Genomic DNA, 11,591 nt, shown 5'->3' with positions numbered 1-11,591 from the left:
AATTTACGCACGAATTAATTTTATTTGCTACTTTAATTTTGAGCGTTCCGAGTTCAGAACGAATATTAATATATAGTGAGGAAATATTAGTAGTTGTTCGTTTAGTGGGTTTTTGTTTCCTTTAGTTAAAAATACCTAAATGACATTTTCAAAGCGACTTTTAGGGCAAGAAGCGAAGCTATTTAAACAGATTTATAGCATTTCCTTAGTTCCTAAGAAGCTCTGTGGTTCGAGTCTAAGGAATAACATGAATTACTATTACTTAGTTTGCGTCTGAGTACGTAAATGATTGCGGAATCTTTTTTCAATGGGATAGTGGAGCATTATGCCTTTTTATACGAACAAACGGTATAAGCTTTGTTGTGTTAAGAAATGGAACTTGAGTTGAAAGCACCGTTAGCCATTTGGGAGCATTCCTGTCTCTGAGAATAAGACAAGACAGCGAGTCGTTTTCGCTTTCTAGTCAGTGACGAATTTAACAGCTTTTTTAATGAAACGAAACATCAGTCTACACTGATTTAACCAAGCATGGTTTTTTTAGAAGGAGGGATTTCGACTGAAGGAGATGTTTTGGAAGAGAAGAAAACAGAATTAAGTAACACTGCTCTTTTTTGCCTTTCTTCAGTTGTCCCGGCCTCCCGCACTTTTTCATATCCTTTGAGCCGGTGGCCGTTCTAAAATTAGTATTCCTATTCTTTATAATTATAGTATTTCTTTTCTTTCTCATCTCTAAAATGGCCCCCTTCCTCCTATCCTTGAGTCGCCGAGCAGATCGCCGGCTGGTGGAAATGGAAATAACAACAACAACAAATGCCGCCTTTGTCGATTTGTGAAGGCACTCGCTAAGCAGATCAAAGGATGCTTCTGTGGCGGCGGCAGAGGCTAAGAGTAGTTTCATGCATTATAGGTGGCGGTTCAAAAAAAAGGTAAAGTGAACATGTAATGAGCTGGAGTCGAGAGCTGTTAGACACTTTAGCGGCACACACCCCACCCCACTGCAAGGCAAACTCAAACGATCTCTTCCAAAACATAAGATACTTCGCCGAGCCAATGCTAGACGCTTAAGCATATGGCTAAGCGACCCTACTATCGGCTATGACAAGGTCATCGCCTAAGATCGCTTAGAGGAAAACTAATCACTATGCCCATCCATGGCATGCGCTTGCTGGACCAGGTGAACACTCCCCAAGAAGAAGAGAGTGATTCGTTTTGTAGCAAATAGAACTTTACGATGACAGGGATACTGTTAAGACACCCTATACAACAACAGCTACATTAGAAACAACAACAACAAAGCTAAAGCCAAATTATAAGCTTCAACCACCGTTTAGCCCTTTTCGATCTAGCGCACGCAAAAATCCTATATTCTACGTACATATTACGGTGCTATGCGTGCAACATGTCTTGTATACAGTGAAACTTCTCTTATTATATTAGGTACCGATTTAATACCGATTTAGTCTAGTAATCGCGGTATCTAAGAAGTGTTACCTACTATTGGATTTGAACCAATGACTCTCGCCGTATGAAAACGATACTCTAACCCTGAGTTAAGTAGGTTGGGCTTCCAGTCTTATAGCAGCCTGTTCTATCGAGCCTTGAAAGTCTTTGCCATTAAATCGATTTTCTGTTAAAAAGCCAAAGCCTCAATTTTGCTTATGTGTCAGATGCTATCCCTTTTAAATGTGGTATCAGCAAGCATAAATGCTTTAAGCCTGGGCCAGGCGTACAGCGGCCCTGTCACCAACTTACAGACCAGCAGTAGACCGTGCAATGTACACACCACTGCAGACAATGGCCACATTATTGATGACTCATCACTAAGTGCAATTCTAGTGAGATTAACTAAGCCACTGGCTCTGCATTTGTATTATGTGGCTTGCAGGCAAATGAAAGCATGGAATATATAGAAAAATCTCTACAGGCTGCCAAAGATAAAGAGGCTTTCTTACATTACCCTGCCATTATGGAGGGTCTTAATCCGATAATAGACGATACTAATCTTACCAGTGTGATACATGGCTCTACGTGGGATGGGACACCCTGCCTTAGCCTCCCATGTTGACAATCCTTGAATAGCCCTAAGTAGTAAATACTGCATAGTAGGGGTAATAGTATACTGCTTTATAGGACCCCAAAGGAGACTTAAAGCCTTACTTTGGACCGAAGGGAGCTGCTATTAGATTGAAGGAAGCTCTGCTTCGATTAAATTGAATAAAACCGCCCATTTGCAATGCATTTATTAAGCCTTGCTTTGGACTGAAGGGAGCTGCTCTTAAACTGAGTGAAGCTCTGCTTCGATTAAATTGACTCGTTGCACTGCATATGTCGGTGGGGATTTCCAGCTCAATGAACCCCAAAGTAATTATCTCGCGCATTAACAGTAGGGCCGGCAATAGCGTTAGAAAAGCACTAGTCGAGCTCACCGCATCAATTGCAACTAGGTTGCTGCAGCTCTTGAAAGGCAGGCACCTAACAATCCTAAAAGTTATCGTATTGTGCAATCGTAGTAGGGAAGGGTTATAGAGAGTGCCTAGAATACGAGGAATTTTAAAGACACAGTAACGGAAAGCTGTAATCAAATTCTTTTTTATCCGTCCTTTTATCAAAATTAACGTAGTTGTGTATAAGCCTGAAGCAATGGCATAGTTCACTAAAAAATCCCCAAGACCAATCGTTAAAAATAATGAATTGCTGTTGCTGTTAACAGCATCTAACCAACCAGGTAACCACAAGCTCCGACTGGCATTACATTACTTGCCGGACTATCTTAGAAGATAAAAGCACGTCAAAACCATACGAAGCTTTACTATGAGCCAATTGGATCCACTGAGCAAATACAGGTTCAATTAGAATCTGTTTTTCCGGAGTCCTAAAGAAAAGGCCAATATGACGTCGTTGTAAACAGAAAGACCTAACGTATGAAACCCCAAAAAGAAGCTAGCCTAACTTAAGTAAGATATTATTGCTTCTTTGTGCTCTAGCATTCTTGCTAAGACATTATCTCTATTTTGCTTAAAATCGTAATCTCTGAAAAAACAGATGGCTCCGTTTTAGCTTTTGCCATAATAAACCCGGCAATGTATTAGTGATGTGTATATAGCGCGCGCGGCTTGGGTTGTAAAATCCTGTGCTATGAAAGCATAAGCGGGTAGGAAATACATATATTGCGCGACGAGGGAAGTGATGACCTTCAAAACAGCTAAAGCGAGTCCCAATTGAAAGTGAAGGGAATTCTTCATCGTATCGTAAAGTCCCTTGTGTCCACGTCCCAACCTGCCTCCTGGGGAAATAGAAGCATCTAAAATTTCCTTCATGCTATATCCAATACCTTTGTTAGTCCTGTACTACTGGCCAGCAATTACAAACACAACGGCTATTGCCAAGTAGTGATAAGCAATATCAGTTAACCACAAACTTTGAGTCTGCAAATGCTAACTTAAAAAAGTTAGAATAGCTGTTTCCACCCCGCACAGTGCTATTGAACAAATGAGTGTTGGAGTCGGGATTTTGTGCATAAACGCTCCACTGACCCGAAAAAAACGGTCCTAATCCCTGGGGATGCGAAGCGGTAGTTAATAAGTCGTTCCATCTAACATGTCCGCCCTTCGCTTCGGGAATAGCTACATAAACCAAATGGCCTATCCAAGCCTTTGAACTCACTTCAAAGAATCCCGAAAGGTGGTGATTAAGCCGAGATTCAGCCTTTTTGATCCGAAAAATGAGCGTTGGCTAACGTCTACGGGCTTGAAACTCTGCGTAGATGGAATGGCTGCTGTGGATTGAATCTGCGGTTCATCGAAGCCGCGAACAGGATAGGTGACAATGTATGCAGAAACGAAAAGGATGTGTAGTACAGGGCCAGGCACAACGGGAGCCGGCTAACAAGTTTACTTCGGTCCGTAACCTTACGCTTGGTTGGGTCGTCCCTTGCCCCACAGCCCAGTGGCCCTGTTGAGCACAAGGCCTCGTTAGTGAGCGCCGACTCGCGGATAGAGCCCGCTTTTTTGCCCATTCGCGCCAGGCCCTGCAATCAATAATCCTAGGCCGCTTTGGCTACGAAATGAAACGATGCAAAGGCTAGACAATCAATGATCCGGTAACCTTACCCATATTACGCTAATAGGCAAGGACTGTGGGCCTTCAAGATCGCTCTGCTCTAGCTTACCTTTGAACAAGCCAGCAATGCACTCAGGGAAAAGCGAGTCATTGTAGCCAGGTAGAGAAGGGCTTTGCCCTTTCGGTTAATTTCGAAGTAGCGAAAAGAAATTGTCAAAAAAGAACGGCAAGAATCTTTGTCTTACCTTTCGACAACGCCATCCTTTATTTAATCTATTCGCTTTAAAGTTCATTTTGCTTCGCTTGCGTGAAAAGTTTAACCATAAACTTATAATTTAAGTCTTTACTATGAAATAAAGACAATAATCCCAAATCAAAAAAAGAAAGGGTCGTAGATTGAATCAATAAGGATCTAGAGGCCAATTGGGTCCATTCAAGCTCGAAGGGTCACGCCTTAGAGAAAGAATGGTATAGTTTGGGCATAAAAAGTGAATTTCATATAAAACTGCAATTAAAAACCCGGATGCCCGCACAACTAAGAATAGGTGACTTGCTTAAATCTAAAGAACCAGGTAAAGACAAGTATGATGGCATAAAAACTAGTGCAGTTCCCTTTACAAAAAGTCCCTCCAGTTTACGATACGCCAGTTCCAGAGGGAAATACTTCCTTTTCGAACCCTCAAGCACAGCCCAAGGATTGGGTGTTTTTTCTTCTTTTCTGTCGTTTTTCAAAGTTTATGATTTTGCCTTGCATTTTAAAGATTATTCCACTATACCATTACAACGCGTTGTGATTGGCTCGGTATGGCGCAGAAGGGGAACCAACAATAGCACTACGACTACGAGGTCAGGCCCAATGATTTCTCTATCTATCACTAAGGAAAGCAAGCAAGCCAGCTTTCCCCTCCGGTCGGCGGCAGTTTAGCAAGCGCGCTTTCAAATGGATGATGTTAAGGCTACAAGTGGATGCAAGGGGCAATTTAACTGCACAACCTAGCCACTATAGATGGCCCCTTTAACACAACCAGGCCGAAGCGGAGTGATCTTTTTTGCACACAAACAAACATAATCATTACATTACTATAAGTCTCAAGTCTGGGTGTAGCAGGACTTGAACCTGCGACCATTAGATTAAAAGCCCAATGCTCTACCAACTGAGCTATGCACCCAAATGTTATTGCATTATTATTGCTATTAATTAGCAATGAAATAGATTTCTATGTAGTAATTAAACAAAAAAGAACAACTCTGGCTTGAGCATATCACGATGGCATTATAGTAGTATACATAAATGAATGTTATCTAGGTAACTATCGCCAAGATTCCTTAGCCTCATTTGCTTCATGTCAACCATTAATACTGAAACAACAATTTTGCCAATACAATAGCCAAAATTTCAACAATGGCTTAGTAATGTTTTATAATAACTACGTAGCGGGGTCCCCATTCTTGTTTCGGATTAGCTCAGTCGGTAGAGCAGTGGACTGTTAATCCATGGGTCGCAAGTTCGAGTCTTGCATCCGGAGAAAATAACTAAAACACCGTGTAAAGTTTTAATTTCATGCACGGTTCTAAATGAGCGGAAAGATCGAAAATCTCCTTTTCGACTCTGACTCTCCTACACCAGTCGTTGCTTTTTTTTTTGTTACTTCTAAAGTAGCAGCTCCTTAAGTGATTCTTTGGCTTAATTTTCCTACATTTCCCTAACAAGTGGCATATGGTAGTAGGATTATTGGCCACTTCTAACATAATATTAAAAAACAAAATTGCCGTTACTCAAATAAGCAAACATGAAACGTATGCTAGCTTATCCCTCTATAAGCCAAATTATATCTATTATGATTGGAGTATTTGTTGCAGACCCGGAGGTTATGCAAGTATAATAACTCATACGTTTATTTATATACTTATGCACCTAGGAACTAAAGCTTTAACTTAACTGCTCTATGCCAACACCGTCTGTAAGGACCGGACAGTATTGCTTCCCCTCTGGGGTTCGGCTTTAGGCCAATTCTGGATCTCCTCTACCATCTTGCCTTTGTTTTTTGCCTTTCTTTCCTTCTCTTTCTCTTCTATTCCTGAAAAAGAAGCAAAAGCAGCTGTTTCATCACATCAGGAGGTTGGATTGTTTTTGGCTCGAGAAGACGCAAGGCAATGGAGTTTTGCTTCAAGTTCTTCGTTTAAAAGCACTATAGCACTTATGTTCCTCTTAATGGGAATAAAACATTTTCATGTTTTGACGGCTTCACCCTTTCTGCCTGGGCTTTCTGTGGCATGACATCTCATTCGGCTAGAGATTTTCTAGCTTGACAACCACATCACTCTTAATTTAACTTTTTACGGCTACTTAATTTAAATGTGAAACATGGTCGTATCTCATTCGGCTAGAGACTTTATTGCCTGATATCTCATTCGGCTAGAGACTTTATTGCCTGATATCTCATTCGGTTAGAGAATAAATTGCCAGATATCTCATTCGGTTAGAGAATAAATTGCCAGATATCTCATTCAGCTAGAGAATAAATGGCTTGTTGCTCTTTCTACTAGAGAATAAACAGTGGAAACTTATAAAATAATTACTATTAACCATGATTTACTCTTCTTTTATCCCAAAAGCTTCTTATATTATGCAGTTTAAACGCTGCAATTACTATACGACTATTACGTCGTATTGATTTACGGCCCATTTACCCTCCAACACAAATCTATAGCTATTCCCTGCATCTTACTAAAACGTATTACTCTAACCATAGCTATTCCTTGCATCTTACTAAAACGTATTACTCTAACTATACTTTTAACCCCAATTTAAGTGTTTTTAAACCTTATAATTGTTTAAAAATACATTTTATTAAAAAAAGAAACTTAAAAACAAAACAAACAACAAAGCTTTAAAATAGGCGTGTGTTATAAGGTGGAATAGGATAGATCAATAAGCACTAATGCCCAGAGCTGAAACCATATATCCCAACCAACTGAGACATGGTAGAATAAGCACCTTTTTAAGATCTTTTAGGCAAGAGCTAACGCAGCACCTAACTAAAAAGGCTGTTATCTTACCTACCCAGGAGATGACGCGTCTTGTCTCTTACAAATGAAGTTTTTCCTTTTTTTTAGCGCATTTTTATAAGGGTGTTTCTATAGCATAGTTATGCTAGCACGCAAAAAAGCTCATGCCTAAGTAAAGCGGTTAGCTAGCAAAAAAAGCAAGCTGTAGGCAAAGACAACAAAAGCCTACCTACCCTACCATTTACGTTGGGTGTCGTTGGATAACCAAAACATTTGGTAGAGTTTCTTAACCAATTTAGGGCCTTAGCCCCAGACCAGTAGATCTGGGTCAAGACAAAAGATAAGTTTTTTATACTATAGATGTGGTTCCCAAACTACCCTGCATTCTATTCTATGTAACCCATGTTTGTAATAAACAAAACAAAACATACAAAAACTAAGCCAAACAACCATGCTCAAAGCCTTAAGAAGAAAAATGACAATAAAAAGAGTCGAAGCCATAATAGGCCGTTGCTGTTATCGTTGTTATAACGCTAATTTACAGGTCGCAAGCAAGATTGTTGCCGATCAACCCGTCCCCGTTGCTGTCGCAGGTAATGGAGGATTTCAAATTGCTTCCCTCCCATTCTTTTTTTTCTTTGAATTATTGTTTACTTACATTTCTGTTGTGATAATAGTTTTGGTTATTGTCATTTTCACAGTCATTTCCTTTAGACATACAAACTGGAAGGTGTAAAGATGGCTCTTTTTTACGAACCGGTCTTTTTTTTTGTTTTTTAATAATTATTATTAATTACAAAATGACGCTTGTAAGAAAAGGTAAGCAAAATCAACGTTTTAACTAATCCTTGGAATGGAACGGTTAAAGATTTAACCTTATCCTAACTCACAAAAAAGTAGCATAATTGGCATATTTAAGATGTACGGGTTTTTTGAGTTGAGGTGGATAACCAATCTATCCGATTGGTTCGTAAGACAGCCGCAGAAGCGATAGCACCGGAGAGCTCAATTACCTTTCATGCCCTTTCACTGGTTTTCACCATCCTAGCTTTCTTTCACTTTTTAGTGATAGTGATTTTATTTGTTTTTTTTTGTTTTCCCTCTTTTTTTTGCATTATAATATATGATTTCGCGGTGGTTTACGTAGGGTCCTATCGACCCATAGAACTCTACGGAAAGTGTAGACGGAAGTACAGGAGTAGTGTTGACGGAGGGTGTTGGCATTTTTGTTTTCGCCGTTGTTTAATCATAAAACACAAAGAACAGCCATGAATATTAGTATTAATAACCGCAAAACAAAGTTTTAAAGTAACAATGAATTTAGGTTGTTGTTTTAATTTTAAAAAGCCCCCAACAAACTCCCCGCAGGCTCCAACCCCTGGCCCAATTAATGAGGTTCCCCCCATTAACCTACCGCCAGCAGAAATTCGCCCATTTGAAACCGAACTTACTTTATCACACTGGGTTAAAGAGACGGCGCCGTCAAGCGGTGCCGCCGCAGGCTGCAGAGACAGCAGAGATAGTCAACCTTGCTTCACCTTTCGAATTCTTAAACTTTACTGTAATTTACATGATCGCCTTGGCCTTGATCATTCTAGCAGTCATTTACAGAAAACGTATAAACTTTTTAGTGTAAAGATGGTAAAAACAAAACGCTCTTTATGATATAGTCAAAAGAAAAGGATTGGAAGCCGGGATCACTTCCTCTGCTTAAGAGCATCCCTATCATTTAGTGGATCCAAGTCCATGGCCTTTCTTAGGGTCACTTGGAGCCCTAGCAAGCACTATTGGTGCTGTTATGTGTATGCATTCATTTACAGGAGATAGAGCACTTTTTGCCTTGGGCTTAGGATTAATCTTATATACTGTTCGTATGGTGGCGTGATGTTACATGTGAATCTACTTACGAAGGACATTACACTAAAGTGGTATAATTAGGGCTTCGTTACGGTTTTCTTTTGTTTATCGTCTCGGAGGTTATGTTTTCTTTAGCCTTTTTTTGGGCCTTTTTTCATTCCTCTTCGGCACCTGCAGTAGAGATTGGAGCTATTTGGCCCCCTAAAGGAATTGAAGTTTTAAATCCTTAGGGAATCCCTTTTCTAAATACCCTTATTCTCCTTCTCTCTGGAGCTGCTGTGACTTGGGCTCATTATGCCATACTCGCAGGTTTAAAATAATAAGCAGTTCATGCTTTAGTAGCTATCGTTTGGCTGGCTTTAGTTTTCACTGGGTTTTAAGGAATGGAATATTATGAAGCACTTTTTATCATCTCTGACGGTATTTATGGGTTTACTTCTTTTTTAGCTACTGGGTTTTATGGGTTCTATGTCATTATAGGAACTATTCTCTTGATGATACGCGGTATTCGTTAATATATGGGCCATTTCAGTCCTTTACATCACTTTGGCTTCGAAGCAGCTGCTCGGTACTGGTATTTTGTGGACGTGGTTTGGTTATTTCTATTTGTCTCTATCTATTGGTGGGGAGGTTCATGACAAGGTATGGGCCTTGCCCTTCCCCAACTCGTTTACAACGCGTTGTAAACCTTAACCACAGGGTCTACTTTACTATTTGGCTTTGCGACCTTAAACACAAAGTTTACTTCTTACACTAACACTGAAAAGAAACCTAAGTTGTGTTTTTTGTTTTGCATTGGGTATTAATATTCATGAAAGTTTCTATAGTTGCAGCATTGACAAATCTATGAATACAGCGGCATAGATAGGCTGCTTTAGTGGATACGAACCCCCAGAATGTCCCATATCTCTGTCTTTCGCTACATTAGGCTCCACTTCTACTTGTGTTTGTGTTTAAGTTAAACATGGTGTTTTTAATTTTTTTTTTGTTTTTGTTTTTTTATTTATTTAATAAGCAAAGCCATAAATATCAAGAACAAACCTTGTGTTGGTGTTAGCAAAGCGGAGCCAACGCAAGTCCTTTGGATGCATGCTAAGGCATTCTTGCCTCTCGAATCAAATAAAGTCAACAGAATGTAAATTGATTGACCGTTACCGCTTCATCTTACTATTTATAAGCCGTAGCTTACTTCGACCCTTCCTATTTTTTATAGAATCTCTGGAGCTTTCCTAGCCACTGTGTTGCTTGTTGGTATTTTCCTTTTGAAGGTTGGTTATCTTAGCCTTACTTTCGATAATTGTTATTAATACGTTTTCTTTGTTGTAAACTCTTTCTATTGGTTCGTTTTGGGCTTAGTAAATTTTCTTTTCCTAGCTTTGTCTCATTATATGAATAATGGGGTTTGCTACTTATGGTGGGATTTGGGTATTGTTTTAGATCTATCTTAAGTACATACTTCTGGAATCCCGATGTTATTTCGTGCTGCCCTCTCAGCCCTTCCAACACTTATCCGATTCCTTTTTTCGTGAAGGGAGCGAGCTAACTCCCTTCCCTTGGCTCAGGCGACGTTTAGTTACGTTACGACATTACACAAGGCATCCCCGACCGGCAAACAAAACACAGGAACCCCTCCGCTCCGCGAAGATAACTAAACTACAATTTGTCATTCGATACCTTTTCCCGGTTTTCTCTGCATCGATTTGAAAACGGTCTAGTCGCATATATCACAGGGCTACAAGGGGTTTAAGTCCTCTTATGCGAGGGCAAGGATAGGATAGGCACATCTGTTACAAACAAACAAGGGTCGCACAGAATCCGATGCGCTCGAGCCCGCTACGAATGGAATGCAGCCTTTCACCTGAAGAAAATTCATTATTCTACGAGAATGTTTGCAAAAGCGTTGCTCGTCGCGGGAGATTCTCTCGATCTGAACTCGGAAGCTGGGATTTGACCTTTTCCGTCGCGCCAACGCATTTACTTAGCGGCCTAGAAACGAGTCATTGACTGGTATTTAAGCAATCTTACCCGTTGCCTGTACGGAGCCCCCTTTTTATATAGTTAGACCATCACCCGTCAACACAGCCTCAACATTATCAGATTCTGAATTCGAAGCAATGCCAACTGTACCGTCTTCGGATTCCACCAATTCGCCAGCCATTACTTTATTAAGTCCGTGAATACGGGTGATTTTGTCTCCCACTTAAACGATGTTAACAACTTTTCTTTCTGCCCTTTGATTTGCAAATGATGCTACGTCAGGTTGAATGTTTATTACCTGGCGAAAAGGAGAGGTAAAAATGAAACCTTCTTCATGATGAAATGGGGGCTGAAAGTCGCGATTACGTGGATTTGTTAGCCATAGCTCGTTGCAAGCCGATATAGTAATTAATCATTCGCAGCGTTAGACGACCGTTTTTTTGAAATTTCGGATGCTAGTCGAGAAACTGTCAAACCTGCTTAATTGCTCGTTGCTTCTCGAAACGAATTGCATAATTTTTACTTTCTTCAAGTTCCGTTTCCGTGCAGTCGTTGTCAGTTGCATCGACGAGATCTCGTCGTTCCCTATCCATCTGCGTAAGTCCAATAATGCGAATCTCTAAGCTTTCATTTCCGCTTGTTGCAATTGCCCTTCGAAGGTTGTTTTTCAGTCGCTTCTGTGTGGCGCT

At 40.3% G+C, this 11,591-nt stretch overlaps 1 non-coding gene across 1 annotated transcript; it reads right to left on the bottom strand.

Moving 5' to 3' along the window:
- Nucleotides 1-5,155: 5,155 nt before the first annotated feature.
- Nucleotides 5,156-5,228, bottom strand: TRNAK-UUU (transfer RNA lysine (anticodon UUU)). Its single transcript has one exon. It is a non-coding gene; the product is annotated as a tRNA-Lys (tRNA).
- Between the last annotated feature and the right edge of the window lie 6,363 nt (nucleotides 5,229-11,591).

This window comes from Adiantum capillus-veneris, unplaced genomic scaffold (assembly GCF_014529385.1).
Source record: "Adiantum capillus-veneris isolate H3 unplaced genomic scaffold, ASM1452938v2 Hic_scaffold_461, whole genome shotgun sequence".
Taxonomy (NCBI): domain Eukaryota; kingdom Viridiplantae; phylum Streptophyta; class Polypodiopsida; order Polypodiales; family Pteridaceae; genus Adiantum; species Adiantum capillus-veneris.
Note: the sequence above shows the minus strand (reverse complement) of the source record. Positions and strands in the feature narration are given on the sequence as shown.